General features: G+C 38.2%; 54 non-coding genes across 54 annotated transcripts; all 54 read left to right on the top strand.

The window, feature by feature from the left end:
* The first annotated feature begins 25 nt into the window (after nt 1–25).
* trnav-cac lies at nt 26–98 on the top strand. Its single transcript has one exon. It is a non-coding gene; the product is annotated as a tRNA-Val (tRNA).
* A 131-nt stretch (nt 99–229) lies between these two features.
* Nucleotides 230–301, top strand: trnaq-cug. Its single transcript has one exon. It is a non-coding gene; the product is annotated as a tRNA-Gln (tRNA).
* Nucleotides 302–529: 228 nt separating this feature from the next.
* trnav-aac lies at nt 530–602 on the top strand. Its single transcript has one exon. It is a non-coding gene; the product is annotated as a tRNA-Val (tRNA).
* Nucleotides 603–1030: 428 nt separating this feature from the next.
* trnav-aac lies at nt 1031–1103 on the top strand. Its single transcript has one exon. It is a non-coding gene; the product is annotated as a tRNA-Val (tRNA).
* Nucleotides 1104–1234: 131 nt separating this feature from the next.
* On the top strand, nt 1235–1306 carry trnaq-uug. The gene has a single exon. It is a non-coding gene; the product is annotated as a tRNA-Gln (tRNA).
* A 224-nt stretch (nt 1307–1530) lies between these two features.
* On the top strand, nt 1531–1603 carry trnav-cac. The gene has a single exon. It is a non-coding gene; the product is annotated as a tRNA-Val (tRNA).
* Nucleotides 1604–1734: 131 nt separating this feature from the next.
* On the top strand, nt 1735–1806 carry trnaq-cug. The gene has a single exon. It is a non-coding gene; the product is annotated as a tRNA-Gln (tRNA).
* Nucleotides 1807–2033: 227 nt separating this feature from the next.
* trnav-aac lies at nt 2034–2106 on the top strand. The gene has a single exon. It is a non-coding gene; the product is annotated as a tRNA-Val (tRNA).
* A 428-nt stretch (nt 2107–2534) lies between these two features.
* Nucleotides 2535–2607, top strand: trnav-uac. Its single transcript has one exon. It is a non-coding gene; the product is annotated as a tRNA-Val (tRNA).
* A 930-nt stretch (nt 2608–3537) lies between these two features.
* Nucleotides 3538–3610, top strand: trnav-aac. The gene has a single exon. It is a non-coding gene; the product is annotated as a tRNA-Val (tRNA).
* A 131-nt stretch (nt 3611–3741) lies between these two features.
* Nucleotides 3742–3813, top strand: trnaq-uug. The gene has a single exon. It is a non-coding gene; the product is annotated as a tRNA-Gln (tRNA).
* A 226-nt stretch (nt 3814–4039) lies between these two features.
* On the top strand, nt 4040–4112 carry trnav-cac. Its single transcript has one exon. It is a non-coding gene; the product is annotated as a tRNA-Val (tRNA).
* Nucleotides 4113–4243: 131 nt separating this feature from the next.
* On the top strand, nt 4244–4315 carry trnaq-uug. The gene has a single exon. It is a non-coding gene; the product is annotated as a tRNA-Gln (tRNA).
* A 225-nt stretch (nt 4316–4540) lies between these two features.
* On the top strand, nt 4541–4613 carry trnav-aac. The gene has a single exon. It is a non-coding gene; the product is annotated as a tRNA-Val (tRNA).
* Nucleotides 4614–4744: 131 nt separating this feature from the next.
* Nucleotides 4745–4816, top strand: trnaq-cug. Its single transcript has one exon. It is a non-coding gene; the product is annotated as a tRNA-Gln (tRNA).
* Nucleotides 4817–5042: 226 nt separating this feature from the next.
* trnav-cac lies at nt 5043–5115 on the top strand. The gene has a single exon. It is a non-coding gene; the product is annotated as a tRNA-Val (tRNA).
* A 131-nt stretch (nt 5116–5246) lies between these two features.
* trnaq-uug lies at nt 5247–5318 on the top strand. The gene has a single exon. It is a non-coding gene; the product is annotated as a tRNA-Gln (tRNA).
* A 228-nt stretch (nt 5319–5546) lies between these two features.
* Nucleotides 5547–5619, top strand: trnav-aac. Its single transcript has one exon. It is a non-coding gene; the product is annotated as a tRNA-Val (tRNA).
* A 430-nt stretch (nt 5620–6049) lies between these two features.
* trnav-aac lies at nt 6050–6122 on the top strand. The gene has a single exon. It is a non-coding gene; the product is annotated as a tRNA-Val (tRNA).
* A 431-nt stretch (nt 6123–6553) lies between these two features.
* Nucleotides 6554–6626, top strand: trnav-uac. The gene has a single exon. It is a non-coding gene; the product is annotated as a tRNA-Val (tRNA).
* A 426-nt stretch (nt 6627–7052) lies between these two features.
* Nucleotides 7053–7125, top strand: trnav-aac. Its single transcript has one exon. It is a non-coding gene; the product is annotated as a tRNA-Val (tRNA).
* A 131-nt stretch (nt 7126–7256) lies between these two features.
* Nucleotides 7257–7328, top strand: trnaq-uug. Its single transcript has one exon. It is a non-coding gene; the product is annotated as a tRNA-Gln (tRNA).
* A 227-nt stretch (nt 7329–7555) lies between these two features.
* trnav-cac lies at nt 7556–7628 on the top strand. Its single transcript has one exon. It is a non-coding gene; the product is annotated as a tRNA-Val (tRNA).
* Nucleotides 7629–7759: 131 nt separating this feature from the next.
* trnaq-cug lies at nt 7760–7831 on the top strand. Its single transcript has one exon. It is a non-coding gene; the product is annotated as a tRNA-Gln (tRNA).
* Nucleotides 7832–8057: 226 nt separating this feature from the next.
* On the top strand, nt 8058–8130 carry trnav-cac. Its single transcript has one exon. It is a non-coding gene; the product is annotated as a tRNA-Val (tRNA).
* Nucleotides 8131–8261: 131 nt separating this feature from the next.
* Nucleotides 8262–8333, top strand: trnaq-cug. Its single transcript has one exon. It is a non-coding gene; the product is annotated as a tRNA-Gln (tRNA).
* A 730-nt stretch (nt 8334–9063) lies between these two features.
* trnav-aac lies at nt 9064–9136 on the top strand. Its single transcript has one exon. It is a non-coding gene; the product is annotated as a tRNA-Val (tRNA).
* Nucleotides 9137–9565: 429 nt separating this feature from the next.
* Nucleotides 9566–9638, top strand: trnav-uac. Its single transcript has one exon. It is a non-coding gene; the product is annotated as a tRNA-Val (tRNA).
* A 131-nt stretch (nt 9639–9769) lies between these two features.
* On the top strand, nt 9770–9841 carry trnaq-uug. The gene has a single exon. It is a non-coding gene; the product is annotated as a tRNA-Gln (tRNA).
* A 226-nt stretch (nt 9842–10067) lies between these two features.
* Nucleotides 10068–10140, top strand: trnav-cac. Its single transcript has one exon. It is a non-coding gene; the product is annotated as a tRNA-Val (tRNA).
* A 129-nt stretch (nt 10141–10269) lies between these two features.
* trnaq-uug lies at nt 10270–10341 on the top strand. Its single transcript has one exon. It is a non-coding gene; the product is annotated as a tRNA-Gln (tRNA).
* Nucleotides 10342–10567: 226 nt separating this feature from the next.
* trnav-cac lies at nt 10568–10640 on the top strand. Its single transcript has one exon. It is a non-coding gene; the product is annotated as a tRNA-Val (tRNA).
* Nucleotides 10641–11069: 429 nt separating this feature from the next.
* On the top strand, nt 11070–11142 carry trnav-cac. The gene has a single exon. It is a non-coding gene; the product is annotated as a tRNA-Val (tRNA).
* Nucleotides 11143–11572: 430 nt separating this feature from the next.
* On the top strand, nt 11573–11645 carry trnav-uac. Its single transcript has one exon. It is a non-coding gene; the product is annotated as a tRNA-Val (tRNA).
* A 430-nt stretch (nt 11646–12075) lies between these two features.
* trnav-aac lies at nt 12076–12148 on the top strand. The gene has a single exon. It is a non-coding gene; the product is annotated as a tRNA-Val (tRNA).
* Nucleotides 12149–12579: 431 nt separating this feature from the next.
* trnav-aac lies at nt 12580–12653 on the top strand. Its single transcript has one exon. It is a non-coding gene; the product is annotated as a tRNA-Val (tRNA).
* Nucleotides 12654–13081: 428 nt separating this feature from the next.
* Nucleotides 13082–13154, top strand: trnav-aac. The gene has a single exon. It is a non-coding gene; the product is annotated as a tRNA-Val (tRNA).
* Nucleotides 13155–13285: 131 nt separating this feature from the next.
* On the top strand, nt 13286–13357 carry trnaq-cug. Its single transcript has one exon. It is a non-coding gene; the product is annotated as a tRNA-Gln (tRNA).
* Nucleotides 13358–14082: 725 nt separating this feature from the next.
* Nucleotides 14083–14155, top strand: trnav-aac. Its single transcript has one exon. It is a non-coding gene; the product is annotated as a tRNA-Val (tRNA).
* A 131-nt stretch (nt 14156–14286) lies between these two features.
* trnaq-uug lies at nt 14287–14358 on the top strand. Its single transcript has one exon. It is a non-coding gene; the product is annotated as a tRNA-Gln (tRNA).
* A 227-nt stretch (nt 14359–14585) lies between these two features.
* Nucleotides 14586–14658, top strand: trnav-cac. Its single transcript has one exon. It is a non-coding gene; the product is annotated as a tRNA-Val (tRNA).
* Nucleotides 14659–14789: 131 nt separating this feature from the next.
* trnaq-cug lies at nt 14790–14861 on the top strand. Its single transcript has one exon. It is a non-coding gene; the product is annotated as a tRNA-Gln (tRNA).
* Nucleotides 14862–15085: 224 nt separating this feature from the next.
* On the top strand, nt 15086–15158 carry trnav-cac. The gene has a single exon. It is a non-coding gene; the product is annotated as a tRNA-Val (tRNA).
* Nucleotides 15159–15289: 131 nt separating this feature from the next.
* On the top strand, nt 15290–15361 carry trnaq-cug. Its single transcript has one exon. It is a non-coding gene; the product is annotated as a tRNA-Gln (tRNA).
* Nucleotides 15362–15589: 228 nt separating this feature from the next.
* Nucleotides 15590–15662, top strand: trnav-aac. The gene has a single exon. It is a non-coding gene; the product is annotated as a tRNA-Val (tRNA).
* Nucleotides 15663–16597: 935 nt separating this feature from the next.
* trnav-uac lies at nt 16598–16670 on the top strand. The gene has a single exon. It is a non-coding gene; the product is annotated as a tRNA-Val (tRNA).
* Nucleotides 16671–16801: 131 nt separating this feature from the next.
* On the top strand, nt 16802–16873 carry trnaq-uug. The gene has a single exon. It is a non-coding gene; the product is annotated as a tRNA-Gln (tRNA).
* A 226-nt stretch (nt 16874–17099) lies between these two features.
* On the top strand, nt 17100–17172 carry trnav-cac. The gene has a single exon. It is a non-coding gene; the product is annotated as a tRNA-Val (tRNA).
* Nucleotides 17173–17303: 131 nt separating this feature from the next.
* Nucleotides 17304–17375, top strand: trnaq-uug. The gene has a single exon. It is a non-coding gene; the product is annotated as a tRNA-Gln (tRNA).
* A 1931-nt stretch (nt 17376–19306) lies between these two features.
* Nucleotides 19307–19378, top strand: trnaq-cug. Its single transcript has one exon. It is a non-coding gene; the product is annotated as a tRNA-Gln (tRNA).
* Nucleotides 19379–19606: 228 nt separating this feature from the next.
* On the top strand, nt 19607–19679 carry trnav-aac. The gene has a single exon. It is a non-coding gene; the product is annotated as a tRNA-Val (tRNA).
* Nucleotides 19680–20452: 773 nt separating this feature from the next.
* On the top strand, nt 20453–20525 carry trnav-aac. Its single transcript has one exon. It is a non-coding gene; the product is annotated as a tRNA-Val (tRNA).
* Nucleotides 20526–20656: 131 nt separating this feature from the next.
* trnaq-cug lies at nt 20657–20728 on the top strand. The gene has a single exon. It is a non-coding gene; the product is annotated as a tRNA-Gln (tRNA).
* Nucleotides 20729–20956: 228 nt separating this feature from the next.
* On the top strand, nt 20957–21029 carry trnav-aac. The gene has a single exon. It is a non-coding gene; the product is annotated as a tRNA-Val (tRNA).
* Nucleotides 21030–21147: the final 118 nt, after the last annotated feature.

Raw genomic sequence — 21147 nt, 5'->3', positions numbered from 1 at the left:
ATATGGAATCTTTCATAGAGACAGAGTTTCTGTAGTGTAGTGGTTATCACGTTTGCTTCACACGCAAAAGGTCTCTGGTTCGAAACCAGACAGAAACAAAAGTTGTCGGTAATTCATTTCAGAAGGTGGAGTGAGTAAACAAGAATCTTCATCTTTGGTCCTTGTTCATTTGCCCATTAACTTAATTGAAGGCGTTTTTGAAAGCAAGGCACACTCCAATGTTTGTGTAGGTTCTATGGTGTAATGGTTAGCACTCTGGACTCTGAATCCAGGAATCTGAGTTCAAGTCTCAGTAGAACCTTTTTTCTTTTCTCCTGAATTCTTCAATATATTTGGGGATTTCAGGGTGAGTTTATGGACTATAATGTTAAATTAGGCACAAGTTTAAGTCTGCCCTTTTATTCACCAACTCACTGGGTCCTTTGAGAGAATCTGTGGTTTAACTTTTTGACATTGTACCATGCCGATAGATGACATCAATCTTTAACAATTTTGGAATCCTCTATATGGAATCTTTCATAGAGACAGAGTTTCTGTAGTGTAGTGGTTATCACGTTTCCTTAACACGCAAAAGGTCTCTGGTTCGAAACCAGACAGAAACAAAAGTTGTCGGTAATTCTTTTCAGAAGGTGGAGTGAGTAAACAAGAATCTTCCGCTTTGGTCCTTGTTCATTTGCCTATCAACGTAAATAAAGGCATTTTTGAAAGCAAGGCACCCTCCAATGTTTGTGTAGGTTCTATGGTGTAATGTTTAGCACTCTGGACTTTGAATACAGGAATCTGAGTTCAAGTCTCAGTAGAACCTTTTACTTTTCTCCTGAATTCTTCAATATATTTTGGGATTTCAGGGTGAGTTTATGGACTATAATGTTAAATTAGGCACAAGTTTAAGTTTGCCCTTTTATTCACCAACACACTGGGTTCCTTTAGAGAATCTGTGGTTTAACTTTTTGACATTGTACCATGCCGAGAGATGACATCAATCTTTAACAATTTTGGAACCCTCTATAGGGAATCTTTCATAGACAGAGTTTCTGTAGTGTAGTGGTTATCACGTTTGCTTAACACGCAAAAGGTCTCTGGTTCGAAACCAGACAGAAACAAAAGTTGTCGGTAATTCATTTCAGAAGGTGGAGTGAGTAAACAAGAATCTTTGGATTTGGTCCTTGTTCATTTGCCTATCAACGTAAATGAAGGCATTTTTGAAAGCAAGGCAACCTCCAATGTTTGTGTAGGTTCTATGGTGTAATGGTTAGCACTCTGGACTTTGAATCCGGGAATCTGAGTTCAAGTCTCAGTAGAACCTTTTTTTTTCTCCTGAATTCTTCAATATATTTGGGGATTTCAGGGTGAGTTTATGGACTATAATGTTAAATTAGGCACAAGTTTAAGTCTGCCCTTTTATTCACCAACTCTTTGTGTACTTTGAGAGAATCTGTGGTTTAACTTTTTGACATTGTACCATGCCGATAGAAGACATAAACCTTTAACAATTTTGGAACCCTCTAGGGAATCTTTCATAGAGACAGAGTTTCTGTAGTGTAGTGGTTATCACGTTTGCTTCACACGCAAAAGGTCTCTGGTTCGAAACCAGACAGAAACAAAAGTTGTCGGTAATTCATTTCAGAAGGTGGAGTGAGTAAACAAGAATCTTCCGCTTTTGTCCTTGTTCATTTGCCTATCAACGTAAATGAAGGCATTTTTGAAAGCAAGGCACCCTCTAATGTTTGTGTAGGTTCTAGGGTGTAATGGTTAGCACTCTGGACTCTGAATCCAGGAATCTGAGTTCAAGTCTCAGTAGAACCTTTTACTTTTCTCCTGAATTCTTCAATATATTTTGGGATTTCAGGGTGAGTTTATGGACTATAATGTTAAATTAGGCACAAGTTTAAGTTTGCCCTTTTATTCACCAACACACTGGGTTCCTTTAGAGAATCTGAGGTTTAACTTTTTGACATTGTACCATGCCGATAGATGACATCAATCTTTAACAATTTTGGAACCCTCTATATGGAATCTTTCATAGAGACAGAGTTTCTGTAGTGTAGTGGTTATCACGTTTGCTTAACACGCAAAAGGTCTCTGGTTCGAAACCAGACAGAAACAGAAGTTGTTGGTTATTCTTTTCAGAAGGTGGAGTGAGTGAACAAGAATCTTTGGCTTTGGTCCTTGTTCGTTTGCCTATCAACGTAAATGAAGGCATTTTTGAAAGCAAGGCACCTTCCAATGTTCATGTAGATTCTATGGTGTAATGGTTAGCACTCTGGACTCTGAATCCAGGAATCTGACTTCAAGTCTCAGTAGAACCTTTTTTCTTTTCTCCTGAATTCTTCAATATATTTGGGGATTTCAGGGTGAGTTTATGGACTATAATGTTAAATTAGGCACAAGTTTAAGTCTGCCCTTTTATTCACCTCTTTGGGTTCTTTGAGAGAATCTGTGGTTTAACTTTTTAACATTGTACCATGGCGATAGATGACATCAATCTTTAACAATTTTGGAACCCTCTATAGGGAATCTTTCATAGAGACAGAGTTTCTGTAGTGTAGTGGTTATCACGTTTGCTTTACACGCAAAAGGTCTCTGGTTCGAAACCAGACAGAAACAGAAGTTGTCGGTAATTCTTTTCAGAAGGTGGAGTGAGTAAACAAGAATCTTCCGCTTTGGTCCTTGTTCATTTGCCTATCAACGTAAATAAAGGCATTTTTGAAAGCAAGGCACCCTCCAATGTTTGTGTAGGTTCTATGGTGTAATGTTTAGCACTCTGGACTTTGAATACAGGAATCTGAGTTCAAGTCTCAGTAGAACCTTTTACTTTTCTCCTGAATTCTTCAATATATTTTGGGATTTCAGGGTGAGTTTATGGACTATAATGTTAAATTAGGCACAAGTTTAAGTCTGCCCTTTTATTCACCAACTCTTTGGGTTCTTTGAGAGAATCTGTGGTTTAACTTTTTAACATTGTACCATGGCGATAGATGACATCAATCTTTAACAATTTTGGAACCCTCTATAGGGAATCTTTCATAGAGACAGAGTTTCTGTAGTGTAGTGGTTATCACGTTTGCTTTACACATAAAGGTCTCTGGTTCGAAACCAGACAGAAACAGAAGTTGTCGGTAATTCTTTTCAGAAGGTGGAGTGAGTAAACAAGAATCTTCCGCTTTGGTCCTTGTTCATTTGCCTATCAACGTAAATAAAGGCATTTTTGAAAGCAAGGCACCCTCCAATGTTTGTGTAGGTTCTATGGTGTAATGTTTAGCACTCTGGACTTTGAATACAGGAATCTGAGTTCAAGTCTCAGTAGAACCTTTTACTTTTCTCCTGAATTCTTCAATATATTTTGGGATTTCAGGGTGAGTTTATGGACTATAATGTTAAATTAGGCACAAGTTTAAGTTTGCCCTTTTATTCACCAACACACTGGGTTCCTTTAGAGAATCTGTGGTTTAACTTTTTGACATTGTACCATGCCGAGAGATGACATCAATCTTTAACAATTTTGGAACCCTCTATAGGGAATCTTTCATAGACAGAGTTTCTGTAGTGTAGTGGTTATCACGTTTGCTTAACACGCAAAAGGTCTCTGGTTCGAAACCAGACAGAAACAAAAGTTGTCGGTAATTCATTTCAGAAGGTGGAGTGAGTAAACAAGAATCTTTGGATTTGGTCCTTGTTCATTTGCCTATCAACGTAAATGAAGGCATTTTTGAAAGCAAGGCAACCTCCAATGTTTGTGTAGGTTCTATGGTGTAATGGTTAGCACTCTGGACTTTGAATCCAGGAATCTGAGTTCAAGTCTCAGTAGAACCTTTTTTCTTTTCTCCTGAATTCTTCAATATATTTGGGGATTTCAGGGTGAGTTTATGGACTATAATGTTAAATTAGGCACAAGTTGAAGTCTGCCCTTTTATTCACCAACTCACTGGGTCCTTTGAGAGAATCTGTGGTTTAACTTTTTGACATTGTACCATGGCGATAGATGACATCAATCTTTAACAATTTTGGAACCTTCTAGGGAATCTTTCATAGAGACAGAGTTTCTGTAGTGTAGTGGTTATCACGTTTGCTTCACACGCAAAAGGTCTCTGGTTCGAAACCAGACAGAAACAGAAGTTGTCGGTAATTCATTTCAGAAGGTGGAGTGAGTAAACAAGAATCTTCCACTTTTGTCCTTGTTCATTTGCCTATCAACGTAAATGAAGGCATTTTTGAAAGCAAGGCACCCTCCCATGTTTGTGTAGGTTCTATGGTGTAATGGTTAGCACTCTGGACTTTGAATCCGGGAATCTGAGTTCAAGTCTCAGTAGAACCTTTTTTTTCTCCTGAATTCTTCAATATATTTGGGGATTTCAGGGTGAGTTTATGGACTATAATGTTAAATTAGGCACAAGTTTAAGTCTGCCCTTTTATTCACCAACACACTGGGTTCTTTGAGAGAATCTGTTGTTTAACTTTTTAACATTGTACCATGGTGATAGAAGACATCAATCTTTAACAATTTTGGAACCCTCTATATGGAATCTTTCATAGAGACAGAGTTTCTGTAGTGTAGTGGTTATCACGTTTGCTTAACACGCAAAAGGTCTCTGGTTCGAAACCAGACAGAAACAGAAGTTGTCGGTAATTCTTTTCAGAAGGTGGAGTGAGTAAACAAGAATCTTCCGCTTTGGTCCTTGTTCATTTGCCTATCAACGTAAATGAAGGCATTTTTGAAAGCAAGGCACCCTCAAATTTTTGTGTAGGTTGTATGGTGTAATGGTTAGCACTCTGGACTCTGAATCCAGGAATCTGAGTTCAAGTCTCAGTAGAACCTTTTTTCTTTTCTCCTGAATTCTTCAAAATTTTTGGGGATATCAGGGTGAGTTTATGGACTATAATGTTAAATTAGGCACAAGTTTAAGTCTGCCCTTTTATTCACCAACTCTTTGTGTACTTTGAGAGAATCTGTGGTTTAAATTTTTGACATTGTACCATGCCGATAGAAGACATAAACCTTTAACAATTTTGGAACCCTCTAGGGAATCTTTCATAGAGACAGAGTTTCTGTAGTGTAGTGGTTATCACGTTTGCTTCACACGCAAAAGGTCTCTGGTTCGAAACCAGACAGAAACAAAAGTTGTCGGTAATTCATTTCAGAAGGTGGAGTGAGTAAACAAGAACCTTCCACTTTTGTCCTTGTTCATTTGCCTATCAACGTAAATGAAGGCGTTTTTGAAAGCAAGGCACCCTCCCATGTTTGTGTAGGTTCTATGGTGTAATGGTTAGCACTCTGGACTTTGAATCCGGGAATCTGAGTTCAAGTCTCAGTAGAACCTTTTTTCTTTTCTCCTGAATTCTTCAATATATTTGGGGATTTCAGGGTGAGTTTATGGACTATAATGTTAAATTAGGCACAAGTTTAAGTCTGCCCTTTTATTCACCAACACACTGGGTTCTTTGAGAGAATCTGTTGTTTAACTTTTTAACATTGTACCATGGTGATAGAAGACATCAATCTTTAACAATTTTGGAACCCTCTATATGGAATCTTTCATAGAGACAGAGTTTCTGTAGTGTAGTGGTTATCACGTTTGCTTAACACGCAAAAGGTCTCTGGTTCGAAACCAGACAGAAACAGAAGTTGTCGGTAATTCTTTTCAGAAGGTGGAGTGAGTAAACAAGAATCTTCCGCTTTGGTCCTTGTTCATTTGCCTATCAACGTAAATGAAGGCATTTTTGAAAGCAAGGCACCCTCCAATGTTTGTGTAGGTTCTATGGTGTAATGTTTAGCACTCTGGACTTTGAATACAGGAATCTGAGTTCAAGTCTCAGTAGAACCTTTTACTTTTCTCCTGAATTCTTCAATATATTTTGGGATTTCAGGGTGAGTTTATGGACTATAATGTTAAATTAGGCACAAGTTTAAGTTTGCCCTTTTATTCACCAACACACTGGGTTCCTTTAGAGAATCTGAGGTTTAACTTTTTGACATTGTACCATGCCGATAGATGACATCAATCTTTAACAATTTTGGAACCCTCTATATGGAATCTTTCATAGAGACAGAGTTTCTGTAGTGTAGTGGTTATCACGTTTGCTTAACACGCAAAAGGTCTCTGGTTCGAAACCAGACAGAAACAGAAGTTGTTGGTTATTCTTTTCAGAAGGTGGAGTGAGTGAACAAGAATCTTTGGCTTTGGTCCTTGTTCGTTTGCCTATCAACGTAAATGAAGGCATTTTTGAAAGCAAGGCACCTTCCAATGTTCATGTAGATTCTATGGTGTAATGGTTAGCACTCTGGACTCTGAATCCAGGAATCTGACTTCAAGTCTCAGTAGAACCTTTTTTCTTTTCTCCTGAATTCTTCAATATATTTGGGGATTTCAGGGTGAGTTTATGGACTATAATGTTAAATTAGGCACAAGTTTAAGTCTGCCATTTTATTCACCAACTATTTGGGTTCTTTGAGAGAATCTGTGGTTTAACTTTTTAACATTGTACCATGGCGATAGATGACATCAATCTTTAACAATTTTGGAACCCTCTATAGGGAATCTTTCATAGAGACAGAGTTTCTGTAGTGTAGTGGTTATCACGTTTGCTTTACACGCAAAAGGTCTCTGGTTCGAAACCAGACAGAAACAGAAGTTGTCGGTAATTCTTTTCAGAAGGTGGAGTGAGTAAACAAGAATCTTCCGCTTTGGTCCTTGTTCATTTGCCTATCAACGTAAATAAAGGCATTTTTGAAAGCAAGGCACCCTCCAATGTTTGTGTAGGTTCTATGGTGTAATGTTTAGCACTCTGGACTTTGAATACAGGAATCTGAGTTCAAGTCTCAGTAGAACCTTTTACATTTCTCCTGAATTCTTCAATATATTTTGGGATTTCAGGGTGAGTTTATGGACTATAATGTTAAATTAGGCACAAGTTGAAGTCTGCCCTTTTATTCACCAACTCACTGGGTCCTTTGAGAGAATCTGTGGTTTAACTTTTTGACATTGTACCATGGCGATAGATGACATCAATCTTTAACAATTTTGGAACCTTCTAGGGAATCTTTCATAGACAGAGTTTCTGTAGTGTAGTGGTTATCACGTTTGCTTAACACGCAAAAGGTCTCTGGTTCGAAACCAGACAGAAACAAAAGTTGTCGGTAATTCATTTCAGAAGGTGGAGTGAGTAAACAAGAATCTTTGGATTTGGTCCTTGTTCATTTGCCTATCAACGTAAATGAAGGCATTTTTGAAAGCAAGGCAACCTCCAATGTTTGTGTAGGTTCTATGGTGTAATGGTTAGCACTCTGGACTTTGAATCCAGGAATCTGAGTTCAAGTCTCAGTAGAACCTTTTTTCTTTTCTCCTGAATTCTTCAATATATTTCGGGATTTCAGGGTGAGTTTATGGACTATAATGTTAAATTAGGCACAAGTTGAAGTCTGCCCTTTTATTCACCAACTCACTGGGTCCTTTGAGAGAATCTGTGGTTTAACTTTTTGACATTGTACCATGGCGATAGATGACATCAATCTTTAACAAGTTTGGAACCTCTATATGGAATCTTTCATAGAGACAGAGTTTCTGTAGTGTAGTGGTTATCACGTTTGCTTCACACGCAAAAGGTCTCTGGTTCGAAACCAGACAGAAACAGAAGTTGTCGGTAATTCTTTTCAGAAGGTGGAGTGAGTAAACAAGAATCTTCATCTTTGGTCCTTGTTCATTAGCCCATCAACTTAATTGAAGGCATTTTTGAAAGCAAGGCACCCTCAAATTTTTGTGTAGGTTGTATGGTGTAATGGTTAGCACTCTGGACTCTGAATCCAGGAATCTGAGTTCAAGTCTCAGTAGAACCTTTTTTCTTTTCTCCTGAATTCTTCAAAATTTTTGGGGATATCAGGGTGAGTTTATGGACTATAATGTTAAATTAGGCACAAGTTTAAGTCTGCCCTTTTATTCACCAACTCTTTGTGTACTTTGAGAGAATCTGTGGTTTAACTTTTTGACATTGTACCATGCCGATAGAAGACATAAACCTTTAACAATTTTGGAACCCTCTAGGGAATCTTTCATAGAGACAGAGTTTCTGTAGTGTAGTGGTTATCACGTTTGCTTCACACGCAAAAGGTCTCTGGTTCGAAACCAGACAGAAACAAAAGTTGTCGGTAATTCATTTCAGAAGGTGGAGTGAGTAAACAAGAATCTTCATCTTTGGTCCTTGTTCATTTGCCCATTAACTTAATTGAAGGCGTTTTTGAAAGCAAGGCACCCTCCAATGTTTGTGTAGGTTCTATGGTGTAATGGTTAGCACTCTGGACTCTGAATCCAGGAATCTGAGTTCAAGTCTCAGTAGAACCTTTTTTCTTTTCTCCTGAATTCTTCAATATATTTGGGGATTTCAGGGTGAGTTTATGGACTATAATGTTAAATTAGGCACAAGTTTAAGTCTGCCCTTTTATTCACCAACTCACTGGGTCCTTTGAGAGAATCTGTGGTTTAACTTTTTGACATTGTACCATGCCGATAGATGACATCAATCTTTAACAATTTTGGAACCCTCTATATGGAATCTTTCATAGAGACAGAGTTTCTGTAGTGTAGTGGTTATCACGTTTGCTTAACACATAAAGGTCTCTGGTTCAAAACCAGACAGAAACAGAAGTTGTCGGTAATTCTTTTCAGAAGGTGGAGTGAGTAAACAAGAATCTTCCGCTTTGGTCCTTGTTCATTTGCCTATCAACGTAAATGAAGGCATTTTTGAAAGCAAGGCACCCTCCAATGTTTGTGTAGGTTCTATGGTGTAATGTTTAGCACTCTGGACTTTGAATACAGGAATCTGAGTTCAAGTCTCAGTAGAACCTTTTACTTTTCTCCTGAATTCTTCAATATATTTTGGGATTTCAGGGTGAGTTTATGGACTATAATGTTAAATTAGGCACAAGTTTAAGTTTGCCCTTTTATTCACCAACACACTGGGTTCCTTTAGAGAATCTGAGGTTTAACTTTTTGACATTGTACCATGCCGATAGATGACGTCAATCTTTAACAATTTTGGAACCCTCTATATGGAATCTTTCATAGAGACAGAGTTTCTGTAGTGTAGTGGTTATCACGTTTGCTTAACACGCAAAAGGTCTCTGGTTCGAAACCAGACAGAAACAGAAGTTGTTGGTTATTCTTTTCAGAAGGTGGAGTGAGTGAACAAGAATCTTTGGCTTTGGTCCTTGTTCGTTTGCCTATCAACGTAAATGAAGGCATTTTTGAAAGCAAGGCACCTTCCAATGTTCATGTAGATTCTATGGTGTAATGGTTAGCACTCTGGACTCTGAATCCAGGAATCTGACTTCAAGTCTCAGTAGAACCTTTTTTCTTTTCTCCTGAATTCTTCAATATATTTGGGGATTTCAGGGTGAGTTTATGGACTATAATGTTAAATTAGGCACAAGTTTAAGTCTGCCCTTTTATTCACCAACTCTTTGGGTTCTTTGAGAGAATCTGTGGTTTAACTTTTTAACATTGTACCATGGCGATAGATGACATCAATCTTTAACAATTTTGGAACCCTCTAGGGAATTTTTCATAGAGACAGAGTTTCTGTAGTGTAGTGGTTATCACGTTTGCTTTACACGCAAAAGGTCTCTGGTTCGAAACCAGACAGAAACAGAAGTTGTCGGTAATTCATTTCAGAAGGTGGAGTGAGTAAACAAGAATCTTCCGCTTTGGTCCTTGTTCATTTGCCTATCAACGTAAATGAAGGCATTTTTGAAAGCAAGGCACCCTCCCATGTTTGTGTAGGTTCTATGGTGTAATGGTTAGCACTCTGGACTTTGAATCCGGGAATCTGAGTTCAAGTCTCAGTAGAACCTTTTTTTTTCTCCTGAATTCTTCAATATATTTGGGGATTTCAGGGTGAGTTTATGGACTATAATGTTAAATTAGGCACAAGTTTAAGTCTGCCCTTTTATTCACCAACACACTGGGTTCTTTGAGAGAATCTGTTGTTTAACTTTTTGACAGTGTACCATGGCGATAGAAGACATCAATCTTTAACAATTTTGGAACCCTCTATATGGAATCTTTCATAGAGACAGAGTTTCTGTAGTGTAGTGGTTATCACGTTTGCTTCACACGCAAAAGATCTCTGGTTCGAAACCAGACAGAAACAAAAGTTGTCGGTAATTCTTTTCAGAAGGTGGAGTGAGTAAACAAGAATCTTCATTTGGTCCTTGTTCATTTGCCTATCAACGTAAATGAAGGCATTTTTGAAAGCAAGGCAACCTCCAATGTTTGTGTAGGTTCTATGGTGTAATGGTTAGCACTCTGGACTTTGAATCCAGGAATCTGAGTTCAAGTCTCAGTAGAACCTTTTTTCTTTTCTCCTGAATTCTTCAATATATTTCGGGATTTCAGGGTGAGTTTATGGACTATAATGTTAAATTAGGCACAAGTTGAAGTCTGCCCTTTTATTCACCAACTCACTGGGTCCTTTGAGAGAATCTGTGGTTTAACTTTTTGACATTGTACCATGGCGATAGATGACATCAATCTTTAACAATTTTGGAACCTTCTAGGGAATCTTTCATAGAGACAGAGTTTCTGTAGTGTAGTGGTTATCACGTTTGCTTCACACGCAAAAGGTCTCTGGTTCGAAACCAGACAGAAACAGAAGTTGTCGGTAATTCTTTTCAGAAGGTGGAGTGAGTAAACAAGAATCTTCATCTTTGGTCCTTGTTCATTAGCCCATCAACTTAATTGAAGGCATTTTTGAAAGCAAGGCACCCTCAAATTTTTGTGTAGGTTGTATGGTGTAATGGTTAGCACTCTGGACTCTGAATACAGGAATCTGAGTTCAAGTCTCAGTAGAACCTTTTTTCTTTTCTCCTGAATTCTTCAATATTTTTGGGGATATCAGGGTGAGTTTATGGACTATAATGTTAAATTAGGCACAAGTTTAAGTCTGCCCTTTTATTCACCAACACACTGGGTTCTTTGAGAGAATCTGTTGTTTAACTTTTTAACATTGTACCATGGCGATAGAAGACATCAATCTTTAACAATTTTGGAACCCTCTAGGGAATCTTTCATAGAGACAGAGTTTCTGTAGTGTAGTGGTTATCACGTTTGCTTCACACGCAAAAGGTCTCTGGTTCGAAACCAGACAGAAACAGAAGTTGTCGGTAATTCTTTTCAGAAGGTGGAGTGAGTAAACAAGAATCTTCCGCTTTGGTCCTTGTTCATTTGCCTATCAACGTAAATGAAGGCATTTTTGAAAGCAAGGCAACCTCCAATGTTTGTGTAGGTTCTATGGTGTAATGTTTAGCACTCTGGACTTTGAATACAGGAATCTGAGTTCAAGTCTCAGTAGAACCTTTTACTTTTCTCCTGAATTCTTCAATATATTTTGGGATTTCAGGGTGAGTTTATGGACTATAATGTTAAATTAGGCACAAGTTTAAGTTTGCCCTTTTATTCACCAACACACTGGGTTCCTTTAGAGAATCTGAGGTTTAACTTTTTGACATTGTACCATGCCGATAGATGACATCAATCTTTAACAATTTTGGAACCCTCTATAGGGAATCTTTCATAGAGACAGAGTTTCTGTAGTGTAGTGGTTATCACATTTGCTTTACACGCAAAAGGTCTCTGGTTCGAAACCAGACAGAAACAGAAGTTGTCGGTAATTCTTTTCAGAAGGTGGAGTGAGTAAACAAGAATCTTCCGCTTTGGTCCTTGTTCATTTGCCTATCAACGTAAATAAAGGCATTTTTGAAAGCAAGGCACCCTCCAATGTTTGTGTAGGTTCTATGGTGTAATGTTTAGCACTCTGGACTTTGAATACAGGAATCTGAGTTCAAGTCTCAGTAGAACCTTTTACTTTTCTCCTGAATTCTTCAATATATTTTGGGATTTCAGGGTGAGTTTATGGACTATAATGTTAAATTAGGCACAAGTTTAAGTTTGCCCTTTTTTTCACCAACACACTGGGTTCCTTTAGAGAATCTGAGGTTTAACTTTTTGACATTGTACCATGCCGATAGATGACATCAATCTTTAACAATTTTGGAACCCTCTATATGGAATCTTTCATAGAGACAGAGTTTCTGTAGTGTAGTGGTTATCACGTTTGCTTAACACGCAAAAGGTCTCTGGTTCGAAACCAGACAGAAACAGAAGTTGTTGGTTATTCTTTTCAGAAGGTGGAGTGAGTGAACAAGAATCTTTGGCTTTGGTCCTTGTTCGTTTGCCTATCAACGTAAATGAAGGCATTTTTGAAAGCAAGGCACCTTCCAATGTTCATGTAGATTCTATGGTGTAATGGTTAGCACTCTGGACTCTGAATCCAGGAATCTGACTTCAAGTCTCAGTAGAACCTTTTTTCTTTTCTCCTGAATTCTTCAATATATTTGGGGATTTCAGGGTGAGTTTATGGACTATAATGTTAAATTAGGCACAAGTTTAAGTCTGCCCTTTTATTCACCAACTCACTGGGTCCTTTGAGAGAATCTGTGGTTTAACTTTTTGACATTGTACCATGCCGATAGATGACATCAATCTTTAACAATTTTGGAACCCTCTATATGGAATCTTTCATAGAGACAGAGTTTCTGTAGTGTAGTGGTTATCACGTTTGCTTAACACGCATAAAGGTCTCTGGTTCGAAACCAGACAGAAACAGAAGTTGTCGGTAATTCTTTTCAGAAGGTGGAGTGAGTAAACAAGAATCTTCCGCTTTGGTCCTTGTTCATTTGCCTATCAACGTAAATGAAGGCATTTTTGAAAGCAAGGCACCCTCCAATGTTTGTGTAGGTTCTATGGTGTAATGTTTAGCACTCTGGACTTTGAATACAGGAATCTGAGTTCAAGTCTCAGTAGAACCTTTTACTTTTCTCCTGAATTCTTCAATATATTTTGATTTCAGGGTGAGTTTATGGACTATAATGTTAAATTAGGCACAAGTTTAAGTTTGCCTTTTTTATTCACCAACACACTGGGTTCCTTTAGAGAATCTGAGGTTTAACTTTTGACATTGTACCATGCCGATAGATGACATCAATCTTTAACAATTTTGGAACCCTCTATATGGAATCTTTCATAGAGACAGAGTTTCTGTAGTGTAGTGGTTATCACGTTTGCTTAACACGCAAAAGGTCTCTGGTTCGAAACCAGACAGAAACAGAAGTTGTTGGTTATTCTTTTCAGAAGGTGGAGTGAGTAAACAAGAATCTTTGGCTTTGGTCCTTGTTCGTTTGCCTATCAACGTAAATGAAGGCATTTTTGAAAGCAAGGCACCTTCCAATGTTCATGTAGATTCTATGGTGTAATGGTTAGCACTCTGGACTCTGAATCCAGGAATCTGAGTTCAAGTCTCAGTAGAACCTTTTTTCTTTTCTCCTGAATTCTTCAATATATTTGGGGATTTCAGGGTGAGTTTATGGACTATAATGTTAAATTAGGCACAAGTTTAAGTCTGCCATTTTATTCACCAACTATTTGGGTTCTTTGAGAGAATCTGTGGTTTAACTTTTTAACATTGTACCATGGCGATAGATGACATCAATCTTTAACAATTTTGGAACCCTCTATAGGGAATCTTTCATAGAGACAGAGTTTCTGTAGTGTAGTGGTTATAACGATTGCTTTACATAAAAGGTCTCTGGTTCGAAACCAGACAGAAACAAAAGTTGTCGGTAATTCTTTTCAGAAGGTGGAGTGAGTAAACAAGAATCTTCCGCTTTGGTCCTTGTTCATTTGCCTATCAACGTAAATGAAGGCATTTTTGAAAGCAAGGCACCCTCCAATGTTTGTGTAGGTTCTATGGTGTAATGTTTAGCACTCTGGACTTTGAATACAGGAATCTGAGTTCAAGTCTCAGTAGAACCTTTTACTTTTCTCCTGAATTCTTCAATATATTTTGGGATTTCAGGGTGAGTTTATGGACTATAATGTTAAATTAGGCACAAGTTTAAGTCTGCCCTTTTATTCACCAACTCACTGGGTCCTTTGAGAGAATCTGTGGTTTAACTTTTTGACATTGTACCATGGCGATAGATGACATCAATCTTTAACAATTTTGGAACCTTCTAGGGAATCTTTCATAGACAGAGTTTCTGTAGTGTAGTGGTTATCACGTTTGCTTAACACGCAAAAGGTCTCTGGTTCGAAACCAGACAGAAACAAAAGTTGTCGGTAATTCATTTCAGAAGGTGGAGTGAGTAAACAAGAATCTTTGGATTTGGTCCTTGTTCATTTGCCTATCAACGTAAATGAAGGCATTTTTGAAAGCAAGGCAACCTCCAATGTTTGTGTAGGTTCTATGGTGTAATGGTTAGCACTCTGGACTTTGAATCCAGGAATCTGAGTTCAAGTCTCAGTAGAACCTTTTTTTCTTTTCTCCTGAATTCTTCAATATATTTCGGGATTTCAGGGTGAGTTTATGGACTATAATGTTAAATTAGGCACAAGTTGAAGTCTGCCCTTTTATTCACCAACTCACTGGGTCCTTTGAGAGAATCTGTGGTTTAACTTTTTGACATTGTACCATGGCGATAGATGACATCAATCTTTAACAATTTTGGAACCTTCTAGGGAATCTTTCATAGAGACAGAGTTTCTGTAGTGTAGTGGTTATCACGTTTGCTTCACACGCAAAAGGTCTCTGGTTCGAAACCAGACAGAAACAGAAGTTGTCGGTAATTCTTTTCAGAAGGTGGAGTGAGTAAACAAGAATCTTCATCTTTGGTCCTTGTTCATTAGCCCATCAACTTAATTGAAGGCATTTTTGAAAGCAAGGCACCCTCAAATTTTTGTGTAGGTTGTATGGTGTAATGGTTAGCACTCTGGACTCTGAATCCAGGAATCTGAGTTCAAGTCTCAGTAGAACCTTTTTTCTTTTCTCCTGAATTCTTCAAAATTTTTGGGGATATCAGGGTGAGTTTATGGACTATAATGTTAAATTAGGCACAAGTTTAAGTCTGCCCTTTTATTCACCAACTCTGGGTGTCTTTGAGAGAATCTGTGGTTTAACTTTTGACATTGTACCATGCCGATAGAAGACATAAACCTTTAAAAATTTTGGAACCCTCTAGGGAATCTTTCATAGAGACAGAGTTTCTGTAGTGTAGTGGTTATCACGTTTGCTTCACACGCAAAAGGTCTCTGGTTCGAAACCAGACAGAAACAAAAGTTGTCGGTAATTCATTTCAGAAGGTGGAGTGAGTAAACAAGAATCTTCATCTTTGGTCCTTGTTCATTTGCCCATTAACTTAATTGAAGGCGTTTTTGAAAGCAAGGCACCCTCCAATGTTTGTGTAGGTTCTATGGTGTAATGGTTAGCACTCTGGACTCTGAATCCAGGAATCTGAGTTCAAGTCTCAGTAGAACCTTTTTTCTTTTCTCCTGAATTCTTCAATATATTTGGGGATTTCAGGGTGAGTTTATGGACTATAATGTTAAATTAGGCACAAGTTTAAGTCTGCCCTTTTATTCACCAACTCACTGGGTCCTTTGAGAGAATCTGTGGTTTAACTTTTTGACATTGTACCATGCCGATAGATGACATCAATCTTTAACAATTTTGGAACCCTCTATATGGAATCTTTCATAGAGACAGAGTTTCTGTAGTGTAGTGGTTATCACGTTTGCTTAACACGCAAAAGGTCTCTGGTTCGAAACCAGACAGAAACAGAAGTTGTCGGTAATTCTTTTCAGAAGGTGGAGTGAGTAAACAAGAATCTTCCGCTTTGGTCCTTGTTCATTTGCCTATCAACGTAAATGAAGGCATTTTTGAAAGCAAGGCACCCTCCAATGTTTGTGTAGGTTCTATGGTGTAATGTTTAGCACTCTGGACTTTGAATACAGGAATCTGAGTTCAAGTCTCAGTAGAACCTTTTACTTTTCTCCTGAATTCTTCAATATATTTTGGGATTTCAGGGTGAGTTTATGGACTATAATGTTAAATTAGGCACAAGTTTAAGTTTGCCCTTTTATTCACCAACACACTGGGTTCCTTTAGAGAATCTGAGGTTTAACTTTTTGACATTGTACCATGCCGATAGATGACATCAATCTTTAACAATTTTGGAACCCTCTATATGGAATCTTTCATAGAGACAGAGTTTCTGTAGTGTAGTGGTTATCACGTTTGCTTAACTGCATAAAAGGTCTCTGGTTCGAAACCAGACAGAAACAGAAGTTGTTGGTTATTCTTTTCAGAAGGTGGAGTGAGTGAACAAGAATCTTTGGCTTTGGTCCTTGTTCGTTTGCCTATCAACGTAAATGAAGGCATTTTTGAAAGCAAGGCACCTTCCAATGTTCATGTAGATTCTATGGTGTAATGGTTAGCACTCTGGACTCTGAATCCAGGAATCTGACTTCAAGTCTCAGTAGAACCTTTTTTCTTTTCTCCTGAATTCTTCAATATATTTGGGGATTTCAGGGTGAGTTTATGGACTATAATGTTAAATTAGGCACAAGTTTAAGTCTGCCCTTTTATTCACCAACTCTTTGGGTTCTTTGAGAGAATCTGTGGTTTAACTTTTTAACATTGTACCATGGCGATAGATGACATCAATCTTTAACAATTTTGGAACCCTCTATAGGGAATCTTTCATAGAGACAGAGTTTCTGTAGTGTAGTGGTTATCACGTTTGCTTTACACGCAAAAGGTCTCTGGTTCGAAACCAGACAGAAACAGAAGTTGTCGGTAATTCTTTTCAGAAGGTGGAGTGAGTAAACAAGAATCTTCCGCTTTGGTCCTTGTTCATTTGCCTATCAACGTAAATGAAGGCATTTTTGAAAGCAAGGCACCCTCCCATGTTTGTGTAGGTTCTATGGTGTAATGGTTAGCACTCTGGACTTTGAATCCGGGAATCTGAGTTCAAGTCTCAGTAGAACCTTTTTTTTTCTCCTGAATTCTTCAATATATTTGGGGATTTCAGGGTGAGTTTATGGACTATAATGTTAAATTAGGCACAAGTTTAAGTCTGCCCTTTTATTCACCAACACACTGGGTTCTTTGAGAGAATCTGTTGTTTAACTTTTTGACAGTGTACCATGGCGATAGAAGACATCAATCTTTAACAATTTTGGAACCCTCTATATGGAATCTTTCATAGAGACAGAGTTTCTGTAGTGTAGTGGTTATCACGTTTGCTTCACACGCAAAAGATCTCTGGTTCGAAACCAGACAGAAACAAAAGTTGTCGGTAATTCTTTTCAGAAGGTGGAGTGAGTAAACAAGAATCTTTGGATTTGGTCCTTGTTCATTTGCCTATCAACGTAAATGAAGGCATTTTTGAAAGCAAGGCAACCTCCAATGTTTGTGTAGGTTCTATGGTGTAATGGTTAGCACTCTGGACTTTGAATCCAGGAATCTGAGTTCAAGTCTCAGTAGAACCTTTTTTCTTTTCTCCTGAATTCTTCAATATATTTCGGGATTTCAGGGTGAGTTTATGGACTATAATGTTAAATTAGGCACAAGTTGAAGTCTGCCCTTTTATTCACCAACTCACTGGGTCCTTTGAGAGAATCTGTGGTTTAACTTTTTGACATTGTACCATGGCGATAGATGACATCAATCTTTAACAATTTTGGAACCTTCTAGGGAATCTTTCATAGAGACAGAGTTTCTGTAGTGTAGTGGTTATCACGTTTGCTTCACCGCATAAAAGGTCTCTGGTTCGAAACCAGACAGAAACAGAAGTTGTCGGTAATTCTTTTCAGAAGGTGGAGTGAGTAAACAAGAATCTTCATCTTTGGTCCTTGTTCATTAGCCCATCAACTTAATTGAAGGCATTTTTGAAAGCAAGGCACCCTCAAATTTTTGTGTAGGTTGTATGGTGTAATGGTTAGCACTCTGGACTCTGAATACAGGAATCTGAGTTCAAGTCTCAGTAGAACCTTTTACTTTTCTCCTGAATTCTTCAATATATTTTGGGATTTCAGGGTGAGTTTATGGACTATAATGTTAAATTAGGCACAAGTTTAAGTCTGCCCTTTTATTCACCAACACACTGGGTTCTTTGAGAGAATCTGTTGTTTAACTTTTTAACATTGTACCATGGCGATAGAAGACATCAATCTTTAACAATTTTGGAACCCTCTAGGGAATCTTTCATAGAGACAGAGTTTCTGTAGTGTAGTGGTTATCACGTTTGCTTCACCATAAAAGGTCTCTGGTTGAAACCAGACAGAAACAGAAGTTGTCGGTAATTCTTTTCAGAAGGTGGAGTGAGTAAACAAGAATCTTCCGCTTTGGTCCTTGTTCATTTGCCTATCAACGTAAATGAAGGCATTTTGAAAGCAAGGCAACCTCTAATGTTTGTGTAGGTTCTATGGTGTAATGTTTAGCACTCTGGACTTTGAATACAGGAATCTGAGTTCAAGTCTCAGTAGAACCTTTTACTTTTCTCCTGAATTCTTCAATATATTTTGGGATTTCAGGGTGAGTTTATGGACTATAATGTTAAATTAGGCACAAGTTTAAGTTTGCCCTTATATTCACCAACACACTGGGTTCTTTGAGAGAATCTGTGGTTTAACTTTTGACATTGTACCATGCCGATAGATGACATCAATCTTTAACAATTTTGGAACCCTCTATAGGGAATATTTCATATAGACAGAGTTTCTGTAGTGTAGTGGTTATCACATTTGCTTTACATAAAGGTCTCTGGTTCGAAACCAGACAGAAACAGAAGTTGTCGGTAATTCTTTTCAGAAGGTGGAGTGAGTAAACAAGAATCTTCCGCTTTGGTCCTTGTTCATTTGCCTATCAACGTAAATAAAGGCATTTTTGAAAGCAAGGCACCCTCCAATGTTTGTGTAGGTTCTATGGTGTAATGTTTAGCACTCTGGACTTTGAATACAGGAATCTGAGTTCAAGTCTCAGTAGAACCTTTTACTTTTCTCCTGAATTCTTCAATATATTTTGGGATTTCAGGGTGAGTTTATGGACTATAATGTTAAATTAGGCACAAGTTTAAGTTTGCCCTTTTATTCACCAACACACTGGGTTCCTTTAGAGAATCTGAGGTTTAACTTTTTGACATTGTACCATGCCGATAGATGACATCAATCTTTAACAATTTTGGAACCCTCTATATGGAATCTTTCATAGAGACAGAGTTTCTGTAGTGTAGTGGTTATCACGTTTGCTTAACACGCAATAGGTCTCTGGGTCGAAACCAGACAGAAAAAGAAGATGGTGGATAATCATATCAGAAGGTGGAGTGAGTGAACAAGAATCTTTGGCTTTGGTCCTTGTTCGTTTGCCTATCAACGTAAATGAAGGCATTTTTGAAAGCAAGGCACCTTCCAATGTTCATGTAGATTCTATGGTGTAATGGTTAGCACTCTGGACTCTGAATCCAGGAATCTGAGTTCAAGTCTCAGTAGAACCTTTTTTCTTTTCTCCTGAATTCTTCAATATATTTGGGGATTTCAGGGTGAGTTTATGGACTATAATGTTAAATTAGGCACAAGTTTAAGTCTGCCCTTTTATTCACCAACTCACTGGGTCCTTTGAGAGAATCTGTGGTTTAACTTTTTGACATTGTACCATGCCGATAGATGACATCAATCTTTAACAATTTTGGAACCCTCTATATGGAATCTTTCATAGAGACAGAGTTTCTGTAGTGTAGTGGTTATCACGTTTGCTTAACACGCAAAAGGTCTCTGGTTCGAAACCAGACAGAAACAGAAGTTGTCGGTAATTCTTTTCAGAAGGTGGAGTGAGTAAACAAGAATCTTCCGCTTTGGTCCTTGTTCATTTGCCTATCAACGTAAATGAAGGCATTTTTGAAAGCAAGGCACCCTCCAATGTTTGTGTAGGTTCTATGGTGTAATGTTTAGCACTCTGGACTTTGAATACAGGAATCTGAGTTCAAGTCTCAGTAGAACCTTTTACTTTTCTCCTGAATTCTTCAATATATTTTGGGATTTCAGGGTGAGTTTATGGACTATAATGTTAAATTAGGCACAAGTTTAAGTTTGCCCTTTTTTTCACCAACACACTGGGTTCCTTTAGAGCAGGGGTGTCAAAGTCAAATGGACGGAGGGCCAAATAAAAAATTTAGCTACAAGCCGAGGGCCGGACTGATCGAATGTTCATTGAGATTTTTTTAAATGACGCATTCGGTCTAGTGCAGCGGACCGGCCCAAGCCTTCGTAAGCGGATGGGGTGCGCGTTGTGAAACGAACGGGGGCGTTGTGAGGATCGAACGGGGTGCATCTCGCATTTTTTCAGACGGGGTGCCGGCTTGCTGCGGGCCGGTTCTAATAATAAATCAAGATCATCCCAGGGGCCGTAGAAAATCTTCTCGCGGGCCGGATGTGGACCGCGGGCCTTGACTCTGACATATGTGCTTTAGAGAATCTGAGGTTTAACTTTTTGACATTGTACCATGCCGATAGATGACATCAATCTTTAACAATTTTGGAACCCTCTATATGGAATCTTTCATAAAGACAGAGTTTCTGTAGTGTAGTGGTTATCACGTTTGCTTAACACGCAAAAGGTCTCTGGTTCGAAACCAGACAGAAACAGAAGTTGTTGGTTATTCTTTTCAGAAGGTGGAGTGAGTGAACAAGAATCTTTGGCTTTGGTCCTTGTTCGTTTGCCTATCAACGTAAATGAAGGCATTTTTGAAAGCAAGGCACCTTCCAATGTTCATGTAGATTCTATGGTGTAATGGTTAGCACTCTGGACTCTGAATCCAGGAATCTGAGTTCAAGTCTCAGTAGAACCTTTTTTCTTTTCTCCTGAATTCTTCAATATATTTTGGGATTTCAGGGTGAGTTTATGGACTATAATGTTAAATTAGGCACAAGTTTAAGTCTGCCCTTTTATTCACCAACTCACTGGGTCCTTTGAGAGAATCTGTGGTTTAACTTTTTGACATTGTACCATGCAGATAGATGACATCAATCTTTAACAATTTTGGAACCCTCTATATGGAATCTTTCATAGAGACAGAGTTTCTGTAGTGTAGTGGTTATCACGTTTGCTTAACACGCAAAAGGTCTCTGGTTCGAAACCAGACAGAAACAGAAGTTGTCGGTAATTCTTTTCAGAAGGTGGAGTGAGTAAACAAGAATCTTCCGCTTTGGTCCTTGTTCATTTGCCTATCAACGTAAATGAAGGCATTTTTGAAAGCAAGGCACCTCT

This window comes from Gambusia affinis, linkage group LG07, assembly GCF_019740435.1.
Source record: "Gambusia affinis linkage group LG07, SWU_Gaff_1.0, whole genome shotgun sequence".
Lineage (NCBI taxonomy): Eukaryota > Metazoa > Chordata > Actinopteri > Cyprinodontiformes > Poeciliidae > Gambusia > Gambusia affinis.
The sequence above is the reverse complement of the archived record's forward strand: the minus strand, read 5'-3'. Positions and strand labels throughout refer to the sequence as shown.